The 19,049-nt window shown below is 43.5% G+C and overlaps 1 protein-coding gene across 6 annotated transcripts in view; it reads left to right on the top strand.

The window, feature by feature from the left end:
* The window catches only part of GREB1L (GREB1 like retinoic acid receptor coactivator), a 112,331-nt gene that overhangs the window by 24,422 nt on the left and 68,860 nt on the right, over positions 1-19,049 (top strand). The window contains exon 2 of one of the 6 annotated variants that reach the window (XM_083187538.1): positions 10,034-10,176. The exons of 4 other annotated variants lie outside the window; for them this stretch is intronic. The gene's annotated coding sequence lies outside the window, so the exon portion shown is untranslated. Of the gene's footprint in view, positions 1-10,028; positions 10,177-19,049 lie in introns of all 6 variants that reach the window. One more of the 6 variants, XM_083187536.1, reaches the window with a different exon arrangement.

Here is a 19,049-nt window from a genome sequence, read left to right as displayed (position 1 = left end):
TGGTTGCCTAGCAACCTAGTACAGGGAGTTAACACCTGCAGCACAATTTGTAACCATCCTGGGAACAGCATGGGCTGCAGTTATGTGTAAACTTAGTGCTGGCCACCAATAAGTCTGCGGCATGAAAAGGAGGGTACCCCAAATGCAGGGTACCACACACTTACTTAGGTTTTATTCAGTGGCATAACTAGAGGCTTGGAGGCCTTTAGTAAGGTGGGCTTCCTATTTAATATCTATAAACCCTTAGTTCATTAGAGCCAAACAAGGAACAGCCTTCAAAGGGTGCCCCAAAAACAGCAAAACCTTTTCAGGCAAATGGCAGGCCATATGGGACAGACACAGTAGGTAGAAGTGTCGGTATTTTCATTGCATGATCCGGGAGTCCGAAAATCCAGGTCATGGCTTCGGACACATCTTGTGGAACCCTGGACATCTTCCAGTCTAGCTTTCTTGTAGTTATGCCAGTGGGTGGTGGTGGTTCAAATGAAGATATATTATTGAAAGCAGGTAATGTATTTTTTGCACATATACCGTTTTGGTGATCACCATCATTTTTTCACTTTCAATCATGACTGTTACATAAAGCAGAGGGTTTAAAAGTTAATGGTTTGGTAAATGTGCTTGGAAAATCCAACCTTGGGATACAAATAAATAACAGGGACGAACAGAATTACTTGAACTTGACATTCTCTGAGATGACCCTTTTTAGTTATATGGGAACAGATGGAAAGTTCAAAGTAATGATGTACAGACATAAATATTAAGGTCATCTTTGTTCTAAAGGTTGATGACATATTGGGTTCTTTCTACCTGCACACTATTCTACAATTCTTAGATCCCCATAGTCCTATCTGATGTAATATACATAGCCGCCCTTCACCTGACAGCCGCCGCGATGCTGCCGCATATGTACTAACATATGCAGCTAGCATCGGGTTGCGGTGACAGAGATCCCCCGCGATACCTGTGATGTGGTCTGTGGGGGTCTCCGTCACATCCCGGCGGCTGCCAGTGTCCCCCTGCGTCTCCTCCTCCCCCCTGCAGCCGGATGTCCTCCCGGCTGTGACACCTGCTGGGGGAGGAGGAGATCAGGAGGACGGGAGAGGGGGGGGGGCGCGCAGACGTCGGGCGGCGATAGATGCCCATAGGGTGGCGATACCCTGCCAGATGAAAACGGGGCGGACGGGTAATGGTAAATAGGAAAATGCGGTAAAACCCCGGTTTTACCGCATTTTCCCTTTAGTACATCCCGCCCCATATCTATGGAGTATAAATAGAGTAACGCTGGGTACACACCTATATCAATCCTCTGTGATCGGGCTGAATATTGTGTATAGGTGTGTGTGCAGGACTGGTAGGTCACATCTCTTGTGCACTTTAAGATTTTAGGTGCTGACCTGCTGATCCCCTATAGTACATTGTACACACTAACCTTTTTCTGGTTCAGTGTGTACTGGGGTGAAGCTGGGTACATTATACTCAGCTGAGCAAATTAGAGCAAGTGTGTATTCAATGTAAAGGGGTATACACATGGGCATATTTGACGCCGCCTGCTGTCCACAGGCCTGATAACCCCCCCACAATGCCCCATACGGCTGCAAATGGATGTTTTAGATTAAGGGAGAATTCATTTGATGGGTTGCTTTTAACCGGAATCTGTAAGTGGCCCGTAGAAAGAAAGAAAAAAAATGACTAAGATTTAGCATTTTGTATATAAAAACTGAATTTCCATGTGCCCTTATTGGAGCGCTGATTACACATTTTATGGGTTGGAGTAGATTTCCATTATTCTCTTTCTGCCCGTGTCAAATACTGTAAAACTGGCCATACACTTATGCAATTTTGCCCGATTTTGACCTGATTCTGACACATCGGGCAAATCGCATGTGTTCTAAATAAGATCCGATACGTGGTCCTGTGTGAATCGGATCAGAGCCCCTAGATTGCAAGTGCTGCACGTTAGGATCTCTCCGATTGGACACCCTCTGGCAGCACTTGCTGGGATTGCAGTGTATATCGCATGCAATCCTGATTCGAGGGGGATAGGCTTCCACTTCTCCTCGGAACTTGCAGTAATGTATGGGGAACTTAAGGGTGGTTCAGACCTTTAGTAGTTCCTCTGGTCAGAAATACAACACTGCTAATTATTATTTGTATTTATATTTTTTAAATTTTGTAAACCATCTAAAATAAATCATTAAATTTCCTGAACCTATTTAGGAAAAGAATGATGGTCAATATATATTTTGTGTTAATTGGATTAAGCAATTAGAAATGACACATTTTGTGTAGCTCCGTGTCTTCCTCTCTGGCTTTTGTTAACCATTCCCGGTTATTTCTAGTTGAACCTAGTCTAGTGGTTTTGCATAATTAAGATTATGTCTGGATTTGCTTTAGTGTTGTGAAGTTCCCTTTTTTTTTTTAAAGCCCAAAGACCTGCTGAGATAAACACAATCTTCTCTGGGCTGTTTTCTAGACAGGAGAGCTATGGCAACATCCCCCACCTATGTCTTCTGGGTTTCTAAGGCAACAGGCTCTTAAGAACCTGATCGTTTATTTTCAAATGTTTGTGCTGCGTATTTATATGTGCTTTTTCAGTTTCATTAACTTCCTGTTCATTTTACATATGAAAAGACCCAAATGCAGTGTTACTATATAAACTCAAGTGAATAAAATAATTGTAAAGCAAGGGGGAGAATTCCACCTGCAAAACATTGATAGAGGCCTATTTTAATAAGCCTTTTAACAGCATGTATAATCATAGACTTGGTCATGTTGGCAGAGAGGTGGCTTGAAAAAAGCAATGAACTAGCAACTGCAATCTGATAACCCTTTAACCTTGTAGCTAATTACCCGGTACAAGCCGGTTTGACTCGGTAATTAGTGCGATGTGAAAGGGACCGTGTCTCGTAAACGGGTAGCAACATGGCAATAAGAACAGGTAAGAAAGCAGAGTTCTTACCGGTTTGTTGCCGTGTTGCTTGGCATTGAAAACAGGCAGCGCCAGCTCTAAGCACGGTCTCCTCCCCCGCCCCCCGATGATGCTCCACCACATCACTTATGACGTCAGGGAATTGGCAATATTCCTGGTTCTTTGTTTGCAGTGTGAACAGGGTCGCACTGGGACTGAACCAGTTAAAAGTCCCGGTGCGACCCTGCATTTGCGATCTGAAAGCAGTATGAGTTAAGGCCCCCATACATTAGGCCGACTTGTCCTTAAGACAAGTCGGACCCAATTCTCCTGTGAGCCGCCCGGGATCCTCACACACAATTTGGCACTTGATGAGCCAAATTTGACATGTGATAAATCGCTTGCGATTTATCACGTCGGGGCGCAGGGGGCGGCAGTGCTCTCATCAGGGGGAGCAGTGGGGCGGGCAGCGGGTCCCTGAGCGCCGGGGAGTGCTGACCTGGCTGGGCGGTGATGTTCATATATATCAGCAGCGCTGCGGGAGTCGGGAGGGGACGTGGTGCCGGGTGCGGCGAGTGCTGCTGGCTGACCTGGCCGGGCATGTGATAACAAATAGCAGCAGTGGGGAGTGGGAAGGGACACGCAGTGGCGGCTATTAGATTTTTAAAATACCTGTCAAATGACCGGCCGTTCTCTGATTGGCTGAGAGCCACTGTGCTTCCCGTCCCCCGCCGCTGCTATTTGTTATCACATGCCAGGTCAGCCAGCAGCACTCGCCGCACCCGGCACCACGTCCCCTCCCGACTCCCGCAGCACTGCTGATATATATATGAACATCACCGCCCGGCCAGGTCAGCACTCCCCGGCGCTCAGGGACCCGCTGCCCGCCCCACTGCTCCCCCGGTGTCTGCATGCATATGCATACAGGGAGGTCGGACATGATCGTATGTACTGACAGTCTGACCTCCCTGATCTGGTCTGATGCGCACGGGACCGAGCATCGGATCGGATCAGATATCACACACCTGTGATTTTGCGCCGATTTCACCCGATTATCGGCACAAAGTGCCAAAATCGGATGAAATCGTCCCAAAATCGCATAGTGTATGGGGGCCTTTACAACACAGTTATGAACACGTACTAAACACATGACCTAGCTTATATACACAAGCTCAACAGCACCTGATCTCGCACCCTTCTCTGTGGCATTACTGCCTGAATTACCTCAAAATTGCAATGTCCTATAAGGCAGCAAGCTCTTTATTAACAAAGTTCATCATGACTAGAGACAGGATTATATGCAACATAAAAAGCTTGACATATGCATGCAAATATGCATGAAAAATACTTAAAATATGCATGAAAAGTGTTAAAATATGCTACACTAAATAATAAAAAAAGTAATTTTTAACTTATTTATTTAAAAAATCAGCATACAATTAGTTGCAAATAAACCTCAAAAATAGGCACACAGCATCTGCAGATGTCTAGTGCTGTACACAGTATTTTTTTTCTTCCTGGCTGCTACAGCAGACCGCAGCGTCCAAAGCTCTTCTTGCATCAACTACACGGACCCTCATCTCCAGCGCCGATGGATCAAATGTCAGCATAGCGTGTGAGGGCAGCTCAGTGGAAGGCTTCCTTCCTGCACCACATACTCACTGTGACACGGCATTTCCTCCGCACCGCGTGATGTCAGAACCCTTCTGCCCACCTCCTCTGCTGCAAAAGTCTGTCTCTTGGTGTAAAGTCCCAGGCCAGGGGCAGGCAAAGGTTCAGGAGCTTCGTAATGGCTCCGCCCCGACTGACTTTTATCAACATAGATTGGCAGCCTAGAGCAGTGTCAGACATATTGTACATCCAAGGTTCCCCACACTGCACACATATTGCCCCAGCCTGCACACTCTACCACTACCTGGCCAGCAGCAGCAGGGCAAAGCAGTGCTGTGACTCGTGGGTGGGAAGAAGGCGGGACCTAAAATATGCACCATCACTAGATTTTAGGTAAAATATGCAAAACCAGTGAGAATGGGCAAAACATGCAAATGCATATAATCCTGTCTCTAGTCATGACTTTTTGGGTAGGTATCCAGATGCTAGATAGACAGTCAATACGTTGGATTTATTTAGCGTTACAATGTTTAAGGTAAACGGCTACTTGCATTCCATGATGTATTTAAAAAATAAAATAAACTTGAGTGAGCGTTGTATGTTGCTGATACTCCTTGGTTATCTAGACTTTGGGTCATCATGCATTAAGTCAACCATTATTTGTTCAAATGCATTAGGTTGTCTTGAACAATGGGTCCACACAAGCAAAGGTCGGCATGGTCATGGGCGATACACATGAAAAGGTCAACATTTTTGTTATCATTTTTATTTTTTCAATGCTGAGCACAGCAGTAGCGGAGCGAGGCATTCGGTCTGAAGCATGGCAAGTCAGGGTATGCAGCACACTAACTAGTGGTCCCTGAGCCTGATTCAGAGTCCATTTTAATTTTGCAAAACTACACAAAATTACTACTGCCGCCGGTTTCCTCTCAGCGATGTGCCCACCAAATATTGCATCGCTGCGAAGCACTCGCACATTACCGGCTGCCTCCTGACTGCGCAGCCTAGCTTCAAAGCCAGGTGCAGTTAGCCATGTTTCCGGCTGCAGTGGTTGTGTGTGATTATCATGTAGCCACTGTGGCCCTCTCCCTGAGTCGTCCATACATGCCTGCGTTGTCTGGACCACTGCCACAAAACGTCAAGCTGCCGCCGCCGTAGCATCATCACCGCAACGCCCCCTGCTGGCTCTGAAATTCCAATTGCCTGTGATCAGTTTTAGGGCTTGCACGTTCTGACAGGTGTGCATGTGCATTAATTGCTTAATAGTGATTTATACACTTCTACGACTGGGTCTGAATAAGGCCCCATATGCTTAAATCTACAAATTTGCATAAAGCAGAAAAACGCATGTCAATCTATTCCCGTGTTGAACATTTCCATGTTGATCTTCTGCTTTTGTCAACCCTTTTTCAATGTCTACTGAATTACTGTTGACCCTATGATCTACACTCAGTTGCCCGTTCAACCTCAAAATCAACGTCATGTGTAGTCTGTTCTAGGTGTCAAGTTGCTGTGTCCATTTGTTTTGCCTGTGATCTTGTAGAATCTCCTATAGGACACAGCTAAGTGGTAATTGTTCTTCTTTAGCACTTGGTTTGTGCTCTTTGTTTCCGTTCTCCTGTAAAATGTAACACTGCTCCATCACAATCTGTTAGATGTCTTCACCCACTGTTAATTTGTGACTATGTACAGTATTTATTCTGCACTGTCAGCCAATGAGAAACTCCTGGAGACATTAGTAGTGATGTATGTGGACATTGTGTTCAGCATGTCCTAGCAGTCAGAGCTAATGAAACATGGCTGATATCAATATAGTCTGTTGTTCTTTGAAGCCTGCGCCAAAGTACTGCAGCTGTGCTCATTCTGCGATCACCTGGCATGCAATAAGGTACACTGTGTATTCCCCTATTGTCTGTGTACTATGGATACCTTCATAGTACAGTACATTCATCTTTGTCAGTGCATTGATGAGTCTGGCATCGTGTAATCTACAAGGTTATTTGCCGGGTTGTTTTAATGGTTTTATTTTTTGTGTGTGTGTTGTAACTAAATGACTAAAGTCTAGTCTTTTATTTCCACTAAACTATATGCATGTCGGCAGAGACGGGCTCTGTGAAAAGCTGTGTTAACCCTTACTGCTCTGGCAGCAGCATGCAAGGGTGCATAATGTAAGCTCTCACAAGCATTTCTCTAATGTACTTTTCCTTCTCTTACTTAAACCATCTTTGACGGCACCAAATCTGCCATGCTGATACTTATTCCAGTGTTTTCTGCTGATGCAGCTGTGTATAACAGTTTACTGCGGTGGTTCCCAACCCTGGTCCTCAAGCACCCCCAACAGTGCATGTTTTCCAGGTTACCCAGCAGATGCCCTCAATATTCAGACACATTTCAAAAGTTCCACCGGTGGAGCGAATTATTTCATTGTGGTTCTGTGTGTGGAGACCTGAAAAACGTGCAATGTTGGGGGTACTCGAGGACCAGGGTTGGGAACCACTGCTCTACTGTATTCAACTGTAAGTCACTGTTTTGCTTATTGCTATACTGTATTCAACTGTAAGTCGCTGTTTTGCTTATTCAGTTATGTACTCCGTAAATGGGCGATGCCGATCCCTTGTGGCGTCATATAAATGATGATGATAATGCCCTGTTTCTTTGTATGTAGTAAAATGTCTTCGCAGACGCCCCACAAACTGGTAAGGGTACATATGGGACAGTGACCACGTTGCCCCCTTGGCTTGTGCACCCTAAACAACTGAAAATTCCTTTTTACACAGAGTGCCTTGGCAAACTTGTAGAAATAGCTTTATCTTTCTATTAATACAATAGAGTCCAATTGATGTTTGTTTTATGTAATACATAGGCCCCTGAATCAAGATATATTGACCATCTGAAGATTAGGGAGCAGAGTTCTACCACTTTTACACTACCTAGGAGTGCGCAAAACCCCAGGATTGCAGGCATGTACATGGACCCAGTTGAAATATGCCGGGTTGAAAGAGCGGGGTTAAGCGCTGATTCAACCAGGCTCGCAGTGCAGTGCAAATGGGTATCCTGGGACGATGCTTCAGCTGCCATCACCCGCCTGGCATTATACCAGATAGGCAGATCAGTGGAAAAAGTTCACAAGATGGATCGTACCCAGGTTGGAGCCGCATACAAACTTCCGAGTGCGACTTGGCTTTTGGTACAAAAGTGGTAATGGTAAATACCAGCATAGTATTTATATAATCTTTTTAATATACCTGTCCTTGTCTCCACTCTAAACCATGTCTGCCCCTCTTATCTCAACCCTGCTCTGCACCAACTGCATAGTAAGTTGTCCCATGCCAAGGGCATTCTATGTCTTTTGTCACCATGCCTGCATAAATGTTGTGTTCCCTTGTATGTGCCTGTTCTGTATGTGCCTCTGTTAAACATTGTGGACAGGGCCATGCAAATTTTCCAGAACCTCAGGTGGAGGTGGCACCTAAAGGTGCATACACACTGAGCGATTTCCACCTATCTAAGCGATTTTCCTAGGGATGGATGGTTTTTATATGGAAAGCCGCCCACCCCATGGCTTATCTGCTGTAATACTAGCAGATGAGCGCCAGCAGCCAGCGATGCTGCGTGAAGTCTGCACAGTTGGGGCCATGGTGGGAATCGAATCTATGTGCTGTAACCATTACGCTGTCCGTTCTGACTAATATACTGTATAATACAAAACCAGCAAACCTTTTTCAGTACAACACATGAAAACGACCGATTGGTTGCGAGGTGAATGTGAAGACGCCCCAGAAACCACAATACCACCCTTACTCTCAACCCACCCTTGGATTTTCTGCCATGAGAAGAAAAAAAGACAAAAAAGAACACACAAACAGACCTGTACAAAATAGAACACTACATTTTTTTTCTATTAAAACGATTTTCATCAATACATTTTTCTTCCGATACATTGGAACTTAATAATTAATAAATAACCAGAATAATATGTATAATATAATTGCCATATTGTGGCGGAGTCTGTAGATGCACCAGGAAGTATCGCAGCGACCTTGTGGCTACATTTGCATAAGTCAAAGACATCTGACTTCCAACAGATGCAGATGTTCTCTGTCCAGCTCTGAATCTGTCCCATTGCTTTTGAAACATTATATAATGGCAGTATATCATGACAATTTAGTTTGTGGCAGGGGCTGCACAAATCTTAATCTGGGTCTAAAGAGGACACAACGGTGCCAGAATCCGAACTATAAAGCATTCTATGAGCTGAGACGTAGACAGTGAGTACTGTTACGGACAGGCCATGTTGCACTTGGCATCACAGGTACATACTGTTCCAGTGTTGAGCGAGGTGGAAAGGTCATGCACAAGTGGATTTCCTGGCTGACGTATTGGGGAGTATAATTCGTCCTGGCATTTTGTTTTTGTTATTTACAGCAGACAGTGAAAATATGTAGCGCATCGTACAAAATGTACTGCTCTCTGCAGATAAGGGTTGAGTTTTCTTTATAAGCCGGCATTGTAAGAGAACAGCGTGAGCTGAAGTACAAATGATTCATTTGAAACATAATTTGGCCATGTCAATAGGGTTGATAGTCATTTTCCCCCATTCCCCTCCGAGTGTGCTCAAAATAGCTTCTGCAATCGGAAGGGTTTGTGTGGGATGTCCAAATTATTTGTAATGCATTCATACTTGGTTTGCTGTTAACCATTCAAATGTACCTTGCAGCATCTTGATCAGTAATTGCATGATGTTTATGAAGGTCTTTACATGTGGTGCTTATTTCCAAGCATAAGAATGAATGGATTTCTAGCAGTATTGGGCAATCGCCTTTTCAGTCACCTTGTGGCCTCTGCTCCCTCCTGGTTTATGCGGCACCATTGTGTCGGTTTCTAAAAGGGCAATCCCACTACGCTTCGTACATGTGCTTGACAAGGTCCATATCTATTTGAAGATTTTGTTTTGTCCCTGTGTTTTTGTAGGCTTCCTCCAAGTGGTGTGGTATGGTGGTCTGACAGTCGGGATTCCGACGGTCATTAGACCAATGTCGGAATCCCGACCACTTGTACTCTGATAGAGGGGTGAGTGCAAAGAAGTGATTTGCGGGTTCTGTGCTTGCCGCAGGTTGTATTCTCCCTCTTCTCCCTCTGTGGGGGTCGTGGACCCCCATGAGTGAGAATCACCCTTGTAGGTCGGGATTCCGTTTAACTTTTAACAGTCAGATTTCTAATGGCGGTGTACTGACCTCCCGGAATACGACGGTCAGGAGTTTATCTAGCACCGTCTCCAAGTGTTCCGGTTTCCTTACACAATCCAAAGATTATACTGTACCAGTATTTTCACACGCATGGGAAGGGTACACACCTATTGCAGGCTTAATCCATCCATTCAGTATGTCCGTTTTTCCTATTATTTGGGGCACCTAGCCCTGGACTGAAAAGCTGTGATGTTGGTTATAATGTAGGGGAATACCTAATTGATCATAATTATATACTGAATCCTTTAATTTTGTACTAGAGCAGCTATCGCTAGCAAGAGCAGCATGGCCCACACTTGATCCCCGAATGACCCTGCCCTGCCATCAGTAGTCTCGTCTGCACTTACCGATGACTGCACCCCACTGGATCACATCGCTAACAAGGTTGCCGGGTACACAAATCATTTGGTATGTACCTGGCTTCATTCACTTTGTGCCTATTATGACCACCATCCCTATAGACCAGGGATCGGAAACATTTGACTTCCGGCTGTTGTTGAACTTCACATTCCAGCATGCCCTGCAACAGTTTTAGCATAGCCAAATAGCAAAACTGTAGCAGGGCATGCTGGGATGTGTAGTTCAACAAAGCTGGGAACCAAAGTTTTCTCATCCCTGCTAGTCTTCACTTTATTGTTAATATTAAAATATAATCTTAAAATATCAGGTACTTGTTTCCTAGCACGGCGCCAACGATATTAAGCTGTATAACATCGCATCGCATGCCATTTGCCCGCATGCGATGCAATTTTAAATTGTATAAGCCCCAATACGATTTTTAATTGTATAAACACCCTAATGGGTGCATACAATGTTAAATGCACCCCCACTATCAATGCCAACCCGAAGCGTGGCAAGCGCAGCGGTACGCGTCCTCCGACCTTTTCATACCCCCACTATCCACGCCGACATGGATAGTGGGGGTATGAAAAGGTTGGAGGACGCGTACCGCCGCCCCTCGCGGGCTCGCTGCGCTCGCCTCGCTTCGGGTTGGCGTTGATAGTGGGGGTGCTTTTAACATTGTAAGCACCCATTACTGTGCTTATACAATAAATTATCTTATAGGGGGCACATTTAACAATGAAAACACCCATTAGGGTACTTATACAATTTTAAATCTTATACCATTGTATATGGCATACAATGCGATGGTATACAATTTAAAATTGTATAACATCGGCTGCCATCACGTAGCATCGTATGCCTTATGGTATGCAATGCGATGAGCGCCGTGTTAGGAAACAAGTACCAAATATCATGCTGTCCAAAGCAGTTAATCTGCCTAACGGCTGGTACACACTATACATTTATTGGCCGATCAACCGATAATCTACATCACAATTTATTATTATTATAATTTTATTTGGCGTTCCATCAGGGGACAGGACACTGATGCAATTATCAGAGTGGCAGATATATATTCTCAGAAAAGCACATGAGGAGAGAGGGTGGTACAATTTGAGTGGTAGGTCAATCAATAACAACTGGCTTGCCATCCATCAACTGTTCTTCAGTATTGAAGCAGAGCCCAAAGCAGTGCAATGTGCTGCAGTTGGGAATAGAGGATTTGTTTGCTTTGAACACTTCCAAAGCAGACTTTGGAAACACAATTCTGAGCAAATATTCTTGTGTGGGAGTGTGACAGTAACTGGTCAGGGTCAGAGCAGGGCTGATAAAATGCTCTAGGTCAGAGAGCCCCAGTGTCTAGAATTAAATAGCATTTCCTGAAATACAATCGAGCTCTGCACAAATTTGGTGGCCTTTTAAAGGGATACAGTTTTAAAATAGAACGTAACTTTATATAAATATTTAAACCCTGGTTTAGTGATGGATCAACGTCTTTCTCCAGTGTTATCTATTTTCATAAATAACCCATAGCAGTGAAAAAATATATATATATATTTTTGGTGATTTAAGCAAAAAGTTTTATATTCACTGCTTCATAAGTAGAGCCTTAAAAATGTATTGGTAATTAGTCTTTTACCCAAATATCATTTTAATTGCTTTATACAAAATGAAAGGCACTTATTATACTGAAATGATATAGCTCCCCGGTGCCACTTCCTCCTGAGCTCCCTTAGAAAATGTCCTGGAATCACCCTGTGTGTAGGGGCCATTACAGTAGTGTAGAATTAGCCTAAAAGCTGATATCGGGTGGTAATGACGCCAATTGGTGCTAAAGTGTGATACACAGTAATGCTTGTGTTTGCTGAGGATTAATCCTTTATCTTCTAATCCAGATAAAATAAATGCTTATGACCGTGAAAAACTCATGTCGACCTTTTTGACTGTCGACCTTGCCACTGTCGACCTAATGATTGTGTTGACCTTCAACTCTGTCGACCTTATTTTCTATGTCAACCTTAATCATGCTGACACAAATGACCCATACCAGTTGAAAACCACTGCTTTAGAGCATATTACAACCTCCATTGCATTGCATTGTGATCTCTGAGATTTCTTCAGACACTCGTCCCAGTAGCAGTAAAAGTGCATGTATCTGTATATGTGACATCACAATGTGTTATATACACAAACAGATCTATATGCTCCACCCACCTCAGGCTCCTCGTCATACACCTAACCTGCCTATTTCATGCAACAGGCGTCATTGGGTAGGGTAGTGCTTTGCTATTATTTTACCATTATGGCATGGCACTCTGTTTTAAACACCTGTGTGTGTGTGTGTGTGTGTGTGTGTGTGTGTTTATATAAAATATATATTCTAAAACGTATACAGAAATATTTGCATGTGTGTATATATAGAATTCCTTTATTAGTCTCACAATGGAGAAATTTGCAATTGTTACAGCAAGGTTCAAGTACAGATAAGAGTAATAGCATAATAATAAGATAAGATCAAACAATATAACCCAAGAATCTAAGAACATGCAGGTCTTCTTCAGTCCATGACAGTTGTACATTCTAATTGCAGCAGGAAGAAAAGATCTGCGATTTCTTTCCGTTGAGCATCGAGGGTGAAGCAACCTATCACTGAAAGTGCTACACAGATCTGTCAAAACATTAACATAACTGTATGCAGTGTTATTTGGTGGCAATTCAAATCCTTGTGGTTTACTTTATGGGAGTAAAGCTAGGTACACACTAAGCAATATTAAAAATTATATTGTTTTTTGGGCCCTTTTGAGCAATATTGTCTGTAATATTGTACAGTGTGTATGCTCAATATGGTTAACAATGCATTCACCTGCGGGCTGTTAATGATGTCCTCCTTCATCTGTAGCTCAATTTTGACTATAGTCAATGGCTGCATGTACGGAGTATATGAATATTGTTCAGTTGTATGCAGTATATTATTTAACGATAAGGTGCATAGAGAATATCGTCTACGGCAGGGGTCAGGGAACTTTTTTACCTTTTTACCCTAAAAGATATTTAAATATGCCCTAAGTCACCCCTTGATTTGAAAGGAAGGAAATCATATAATTGTAATACATACTGTACCCCCAGAAATTGATGATCTATCCTGCTAGTATGGTACACAGCCTTGCAACCGATGATGATGATTACCATGTATGGCTGTGTGTGGTCCAAAATTTGGACCACACACAACCATACATGGTAATCATCATCATCATCATCATCATCTTCAATGGCTGCCTGGCTGTGTGTGGTAATACCATTGATCCATTGATAATGTGACGTCCAGGCAACTATTAGTGTCAGTATTTCAAGATCATATAGTGACAGTCTATGTGGATTTTTTCCCACTAGACGAGAGCAGGGGCGTAACTATAGCACCGCAGCCCCCGCCACCGCGGGGGGGGCGCTGTGCATGTGGGGGCGCCGGGGGCTGCGGTGCTATAGTTACCCCCCCCCAATACCCCACAAACTTACGTATCTTACTGGTCCCGGCGGCTCCGTTCTTCTGATGAGGACCACAACAAAATGGCCGCCCCCATATAGCAAACAGTTCTCTGAAACTGTCTGCTGTACGGGGGCGGCCATTTTGTGGTGGTCCTCAGCAGATGAACGGACGGAGCCACCGGGACCAGCGCGATAGGTAAGACTGCGGGGGAGGGGATTAGCATAGGCGACGGGGCGAAGGGGGAGGTGCTCGACGGGGCGGCGGCGGGGGGTGGGTATGGGCGCCCCCCCCCCTAACGGCGGGGGGCGCCCAAAACGTAGCTACGCCACTGGACGAGAGATGGGTATTACCGTAACAGGAGCCTATAACCAGGCAAAGAAACTCTGCGCCACAGCGGCAGTGCAGATTTCAGAATAAGTCTACTCTACGGAAGAAGCAGGCGGACTTGGAGGTGGGGCCTGAGGCATCACACAGGGAAGCGTGTTATACACAAGGACCTGACGCACTGCACTGTACTACAGTATTGTAGTACACACAGCCAGGCATACATCTAGAATATATATGCAGATTCTATATGCAATTAAATTCCTGGGGGTAATGGACAGTCGCGCTGCCGAGACACAGCCGGGCATGTATATGAATCTATAGGATTCATATACATGGCCGACTGGGTCTCGGCAGTGCGACCGTCCATTACCCTCAGGAATTTTATTTTTACCCAATCTGGGGTAATTTACCCCTGTTACCTGACCACTGGTGTAGGGTGTACCCAGCTTAAGTAATAAAGGCTCTTCCATCTTTCCTCCTAGTGGTGCTGTCCAAGTTGCTTTAATATTTTTTGTCATTACAGGTTGTGTATCCCTGATCCGAAATGCTTGGGATCACAAGCAATTTGGATAAGCTTGCAGCAGGGCCCTCCTACCTCGGTCTGTCTGTTTTACCCAGTTTGTTTTTTCAGTGTTTTCATCAGTTGTAAAGCGTAACGGAATCTGCTGCGCTATATTTCGAAACTGTAAATAAATAAATCCAATAAAGGATTTTTTTTTCAGATTTTGGCATATATTTTTTTATATACTTACCTGGTCCCCTGGGGGTGCCCCAATGGTTCCATGGCAACCTCCGGGATCCTCTTTAGAGGATGCATTGTGCGAGTGCGCCGGTGAAATCATCGGCGCAATGCACCCCTGGGACCGGAGATGCGGCTGAAGAGGATCCCGGAGGCCGCTGTGTACATCGGGGGATGAAGGAAGTAGTATTTATTTTATTTATTAACAGTTTCCCTACCACATAAACAGGCACATACAGACATTCTAGGGTTGTTTTGTTGGAAGCCAATTAGCCTACCAGTATATTTTTGGATTGTGGGAGGAAACCGGAATACCCAGGGGAAACCCACGCAAGTATGGGGAGAATATACAAACTCCGCACAGTTGGGGCCATGGTGGTAATTGAACCCATGACCTCAGTGCTGTGAGGCAGTAATGCTAACCATTACACCATCCATACTGCCCCAGTGGGGGATCAACGGTTTTCAGAATTTTTCGTTTTTTGGAATACACTGATAAGGGAGACCCGAACTGTATTATTTTATTTATGTATAAAGCCATAAAGGTTCCGCATTTCCGTATGTATTTTACTTCCTCTCCCACAGCTTTAAATACATTGCTTTCACTTTCTGGATATTTCCTTTGCTTTTTTATGGCCTGTTTATAACCCAGCAGTTATGTCATTATGTTGCACTGGGATAGCCCTGTAATTCTTCTGAAGAGTTTTTTACGCTTTCTGTTGTATTATTGAACAATGAACATACACTGTTGACCCTGATGATTTAAAAGATGTGAAAGCACAGAATACAGATACAATAAGGCATAGCTTATAGTGAAAGTTGCTTGATGCTATAAAAGCCATTAATTTCAAGTGTTCTGGAGGTGGAAAACCCTTTTCAATTGTAGGCTTTTGCCTAGTTATGAAAATACCTTTTTTTTTTTATTTAAATACAGCACCAAGAGGTCTTCTTTTAAAGGGACCTGGCAGTTAGTATTGACAGGCAGAATACCGGAATTATCCTGATGCAAAGTACAGGGTTTAGGTGTAGGCTGGAGGGGGAGGGAGGTTAAGCATAGGGGAGTTTAAGGCTATGGTTGTGGTTAAAATGCTTATTAGGAACTGTCTGGATTTTGAAAGCTGAGATGCCACTGACTGCCAGGATTTCAGATTCTGGGATATCATGCTGTTAAAAGTAGCAAATCATTGTATTAATCTATATCCAAGAGAAGAGAAAGAGAAAAAAGACTCTGGTGCCTTTTCCCTTGTCCCCTTTATTTCAAAAGTAGCAATTTGACTGATAAAGCAAATAGTCTTTTTTGTAACAATGAAAAAAGCTCCACTTGCTTATGTCAACTTTTTGTTCTTTAGGTCACTACATTTAAGTATGTAATTTTCTGCATTCTAAATATTCTGTAATGACTATAAGGACATTAGCACAAGAAGTTTAGTTTTAGAAATGAGCTGTCTGGCAATATCATTTAGCACACCGATCCCATTTTCATTACAATTGGCTAATTGGAGCTAAGACTATTTTTAAATGTAAATTTTTTGTTTACCAGCCATAAAAGCTGTGGAACTTGCTGTAATTGCATTAAGAATGCATACCATCCTCCTCTTGATATGCTAATTGACTATCTGGAAGAACAAAACCAACCATTACTGTTGTGATGAATGACTTGACCTACAGTGATGGATGAGATAGTCAAGATGACTTTGCTCTATAAAATCTCCATGAAGGCTGGAGACCATTTGTGAAGGTATTAACACTTGGGATCATTTGCACCTATCTGGGGACTTCTGTCCTAAATGCCTTTTAAAATAAAAAAAGCTTTTTTTTTTAAGCCTGAAGTTAAAATGTCTGCGATTTCTAGGAAAAAGCCAATAGTCCTTAGTTGTAGCTGGAAACTGAAAACAGGAAAGGGAACATAAGGACAGCCGGCTAGGCTGACCTTCTCACAAGTCATGATGAAGTCATTTTAAAGTTCAGTCCTCTGCTAACTTTGCTAATGCAGTGATGTGACCTTTACTGTATACATTCACCTTCCGCACAGGAAAGTTACTGCATAGACACTGACGGGTGCCGTAGAGCAAAGGGGAAATGCCAAAGTTCTAGCAATACCTCTGCTACCAATAATAGCGATACAATCACTACAACATTCAGAAATATACAAAGGGAGTAGGTAGGTTTTTTACCTACCCCCTTTGTATATTACTGACGGGCGCTGGATGACTCACCTACAGTCGGTCACTTGTCAGACACCGGAATCCTGACTTAAGGGGCCTATTTTCCCTTGTGGGAAAATAGAAAAGAAAATATAATCAATAAAAATTTGGTCTAACAATCAAAATAAAAACCCTTGTCTTTGTGTATTTTTTTTTTTTTTTAGCTATGCCCCATTACTGTTTAGTAAGTATGTGACTTATCATTGTGTAAACTTTCTCTACTGCTTATTATATTTTTAACGTAAATTATTTTTTTGCAGACTTTTATTTTATGCAGTTTTTTACAATTTCCATCTCGGTCTCCATGAGGATGTTGTAAGACAGAGCATCTAGTCATGGCCGCTGAGTGACCTTTTTGTAGGTGTGCACCCTTATCATTTGCTATTGCTCCATGTTAAGACCTCGTTTTCATTACTAAATTACTTTCAGTGAAGAATGGGTTATTTAGATTAGCGTTACTTGGTCCCAGGCTCATCAATGCTTTGAGTGTCCCTAATTTAGTGCTGTTTTATAGTAGGCCCCTTTACTTAATGATTATGGCTTTTTCATATGACAGAATAAGTGTTTTTCTCCTCATCCATTCAGCCTAGGGCTGGTCAGCTATTTAGGCTTCGAACTTAGAGAATTGTATAGGCTAGTTCTAGCAATGGCATTCAGAAGGAATGTCCCCATCTTTTGTTTACTGAGAATGAACTCTGGAGCATTCACATACAGGAGGACACTGCAGGTAGTCGAGATAGTAGGGGATTTAGGACATGACCTCACACTCTGTGCCTAATTAACTGAGGGGAACCTTTTTAGAAAGAAAAAATGTAGCTTTGGAGATTGGAACTGTTAAACTTCTGTTTTGTGGTGGTCATGTGATTACTGTTATCCAGTGTGGCCATGTTTGTTGTGGGACAGCATGTACAGTATATTTTCACCCAGCAATTTAATGTTTTATGTGTTCTTAGTTGCATATCTACAATGTTGTTTGGTATTTATGATGTGTTCCATACAAAATAAATGTGTAGGTGCATCAAATGAATAAATCTGCAATGGTGCTGCTTTTGAAGTAGGAAAATAGTGGCGTAAATGCCCCCAAACACTGGGTGATATAACTGCAATTTGGGTTCTTGTCCTGTGATTGCAGCAATCCATCACAAGAAAAGAATCCAAATTGCAGGTGATTGACCTCGGGTCCGATGCATTGTGCGGTCCCCTGCACATCTCTCGGATTGCTTCTGAGCATGGCCAGCTTGGCTGGAATTGCATGCAATATATTGGGCCAGTGACGTATAAGGACCATATAAGGTCCTTTCACCTGGGAAGGTACTGGGTGGCTCAAGGGAGCACTGCATGTGAAGTCACCACAGTGTGTGGGGGCTTTTAGTTCTAGCCTATACTTTTATTTGTGAACTACTGTGGGGGTATCCTATTAGCAGCAGTAATTTACCGCCGCTAATAACTTCTGGTTACCCCTGATGTGGCACCTCCCTACCCCTGATGCTGGCATTTATATGGGATTATGCTTCGGATGCCGAAGGCATCTGAAATATAATCCCCAATAAGCATAATTCAGAGCAGAGATAACACATGGGATCAGGAACTTTTCCCGGATCCCTTGTGTTACCTATCTGAATCCGCGATATTAAGCCATTTTCTATCTGCCTACCCAAAAACTCATCAATCTAAATCCAAAAACTAATTTGATTCCTCCTATGACTGCTGCGTGCTGTATAATTAAGAGTTGAATTAATAATGATTAGTCAGTCAGACAAAAAAAGGTCTGTGTACTAAGCGTTGGTGGATAAAGGGCCCTATTCTGGTTGACATGCAAAGCTGCGACATTCACAGCTTTGCGTGTCATTTTAACACTGCCCGCACAAACAGCCGCCCCCGCACGCCGAATCTCCCCGCATGCGTGCAAATGGATATTTTTCATCAACATCCATTTGCCGCTTGCGTGCAGGAGGAAATCATGTGGTGGTCACCCACCATCGAATTATTTCTACAGCACTCACAGATGTAGGACACCTCTCTGGTGCGGATGATGGTGAGCAGTTGCTCACCAGCGCTTCCCTGCACAAACTCGCAGGGGGGCGTGAGAACCTGAATAAGGTCCAATGTGTAGAGTTAGGTGCTGATTGGCTGATATTTTAAACGCCTCCCATACAGTAGCACAAGGTATCGTACGCAACCT

The sequence above is a fragment of the Crinia signifera genome, chromosome 5 (genome assembly GCF_055691185.1).
Source record: "Crinia signifera chromosome 5, ASM5569118v1, whole genome shotgun sequence".
NCBI lineage: Eukaryota > Metazoa > Chordata > Amphibia > Anura > Myobatrachidae > Crinia > Crinia signifera.
Note: the sequence above shows the minus strand (reverse complement) of the source record. Positions and strands in the feature narration are given on the sequence as shown.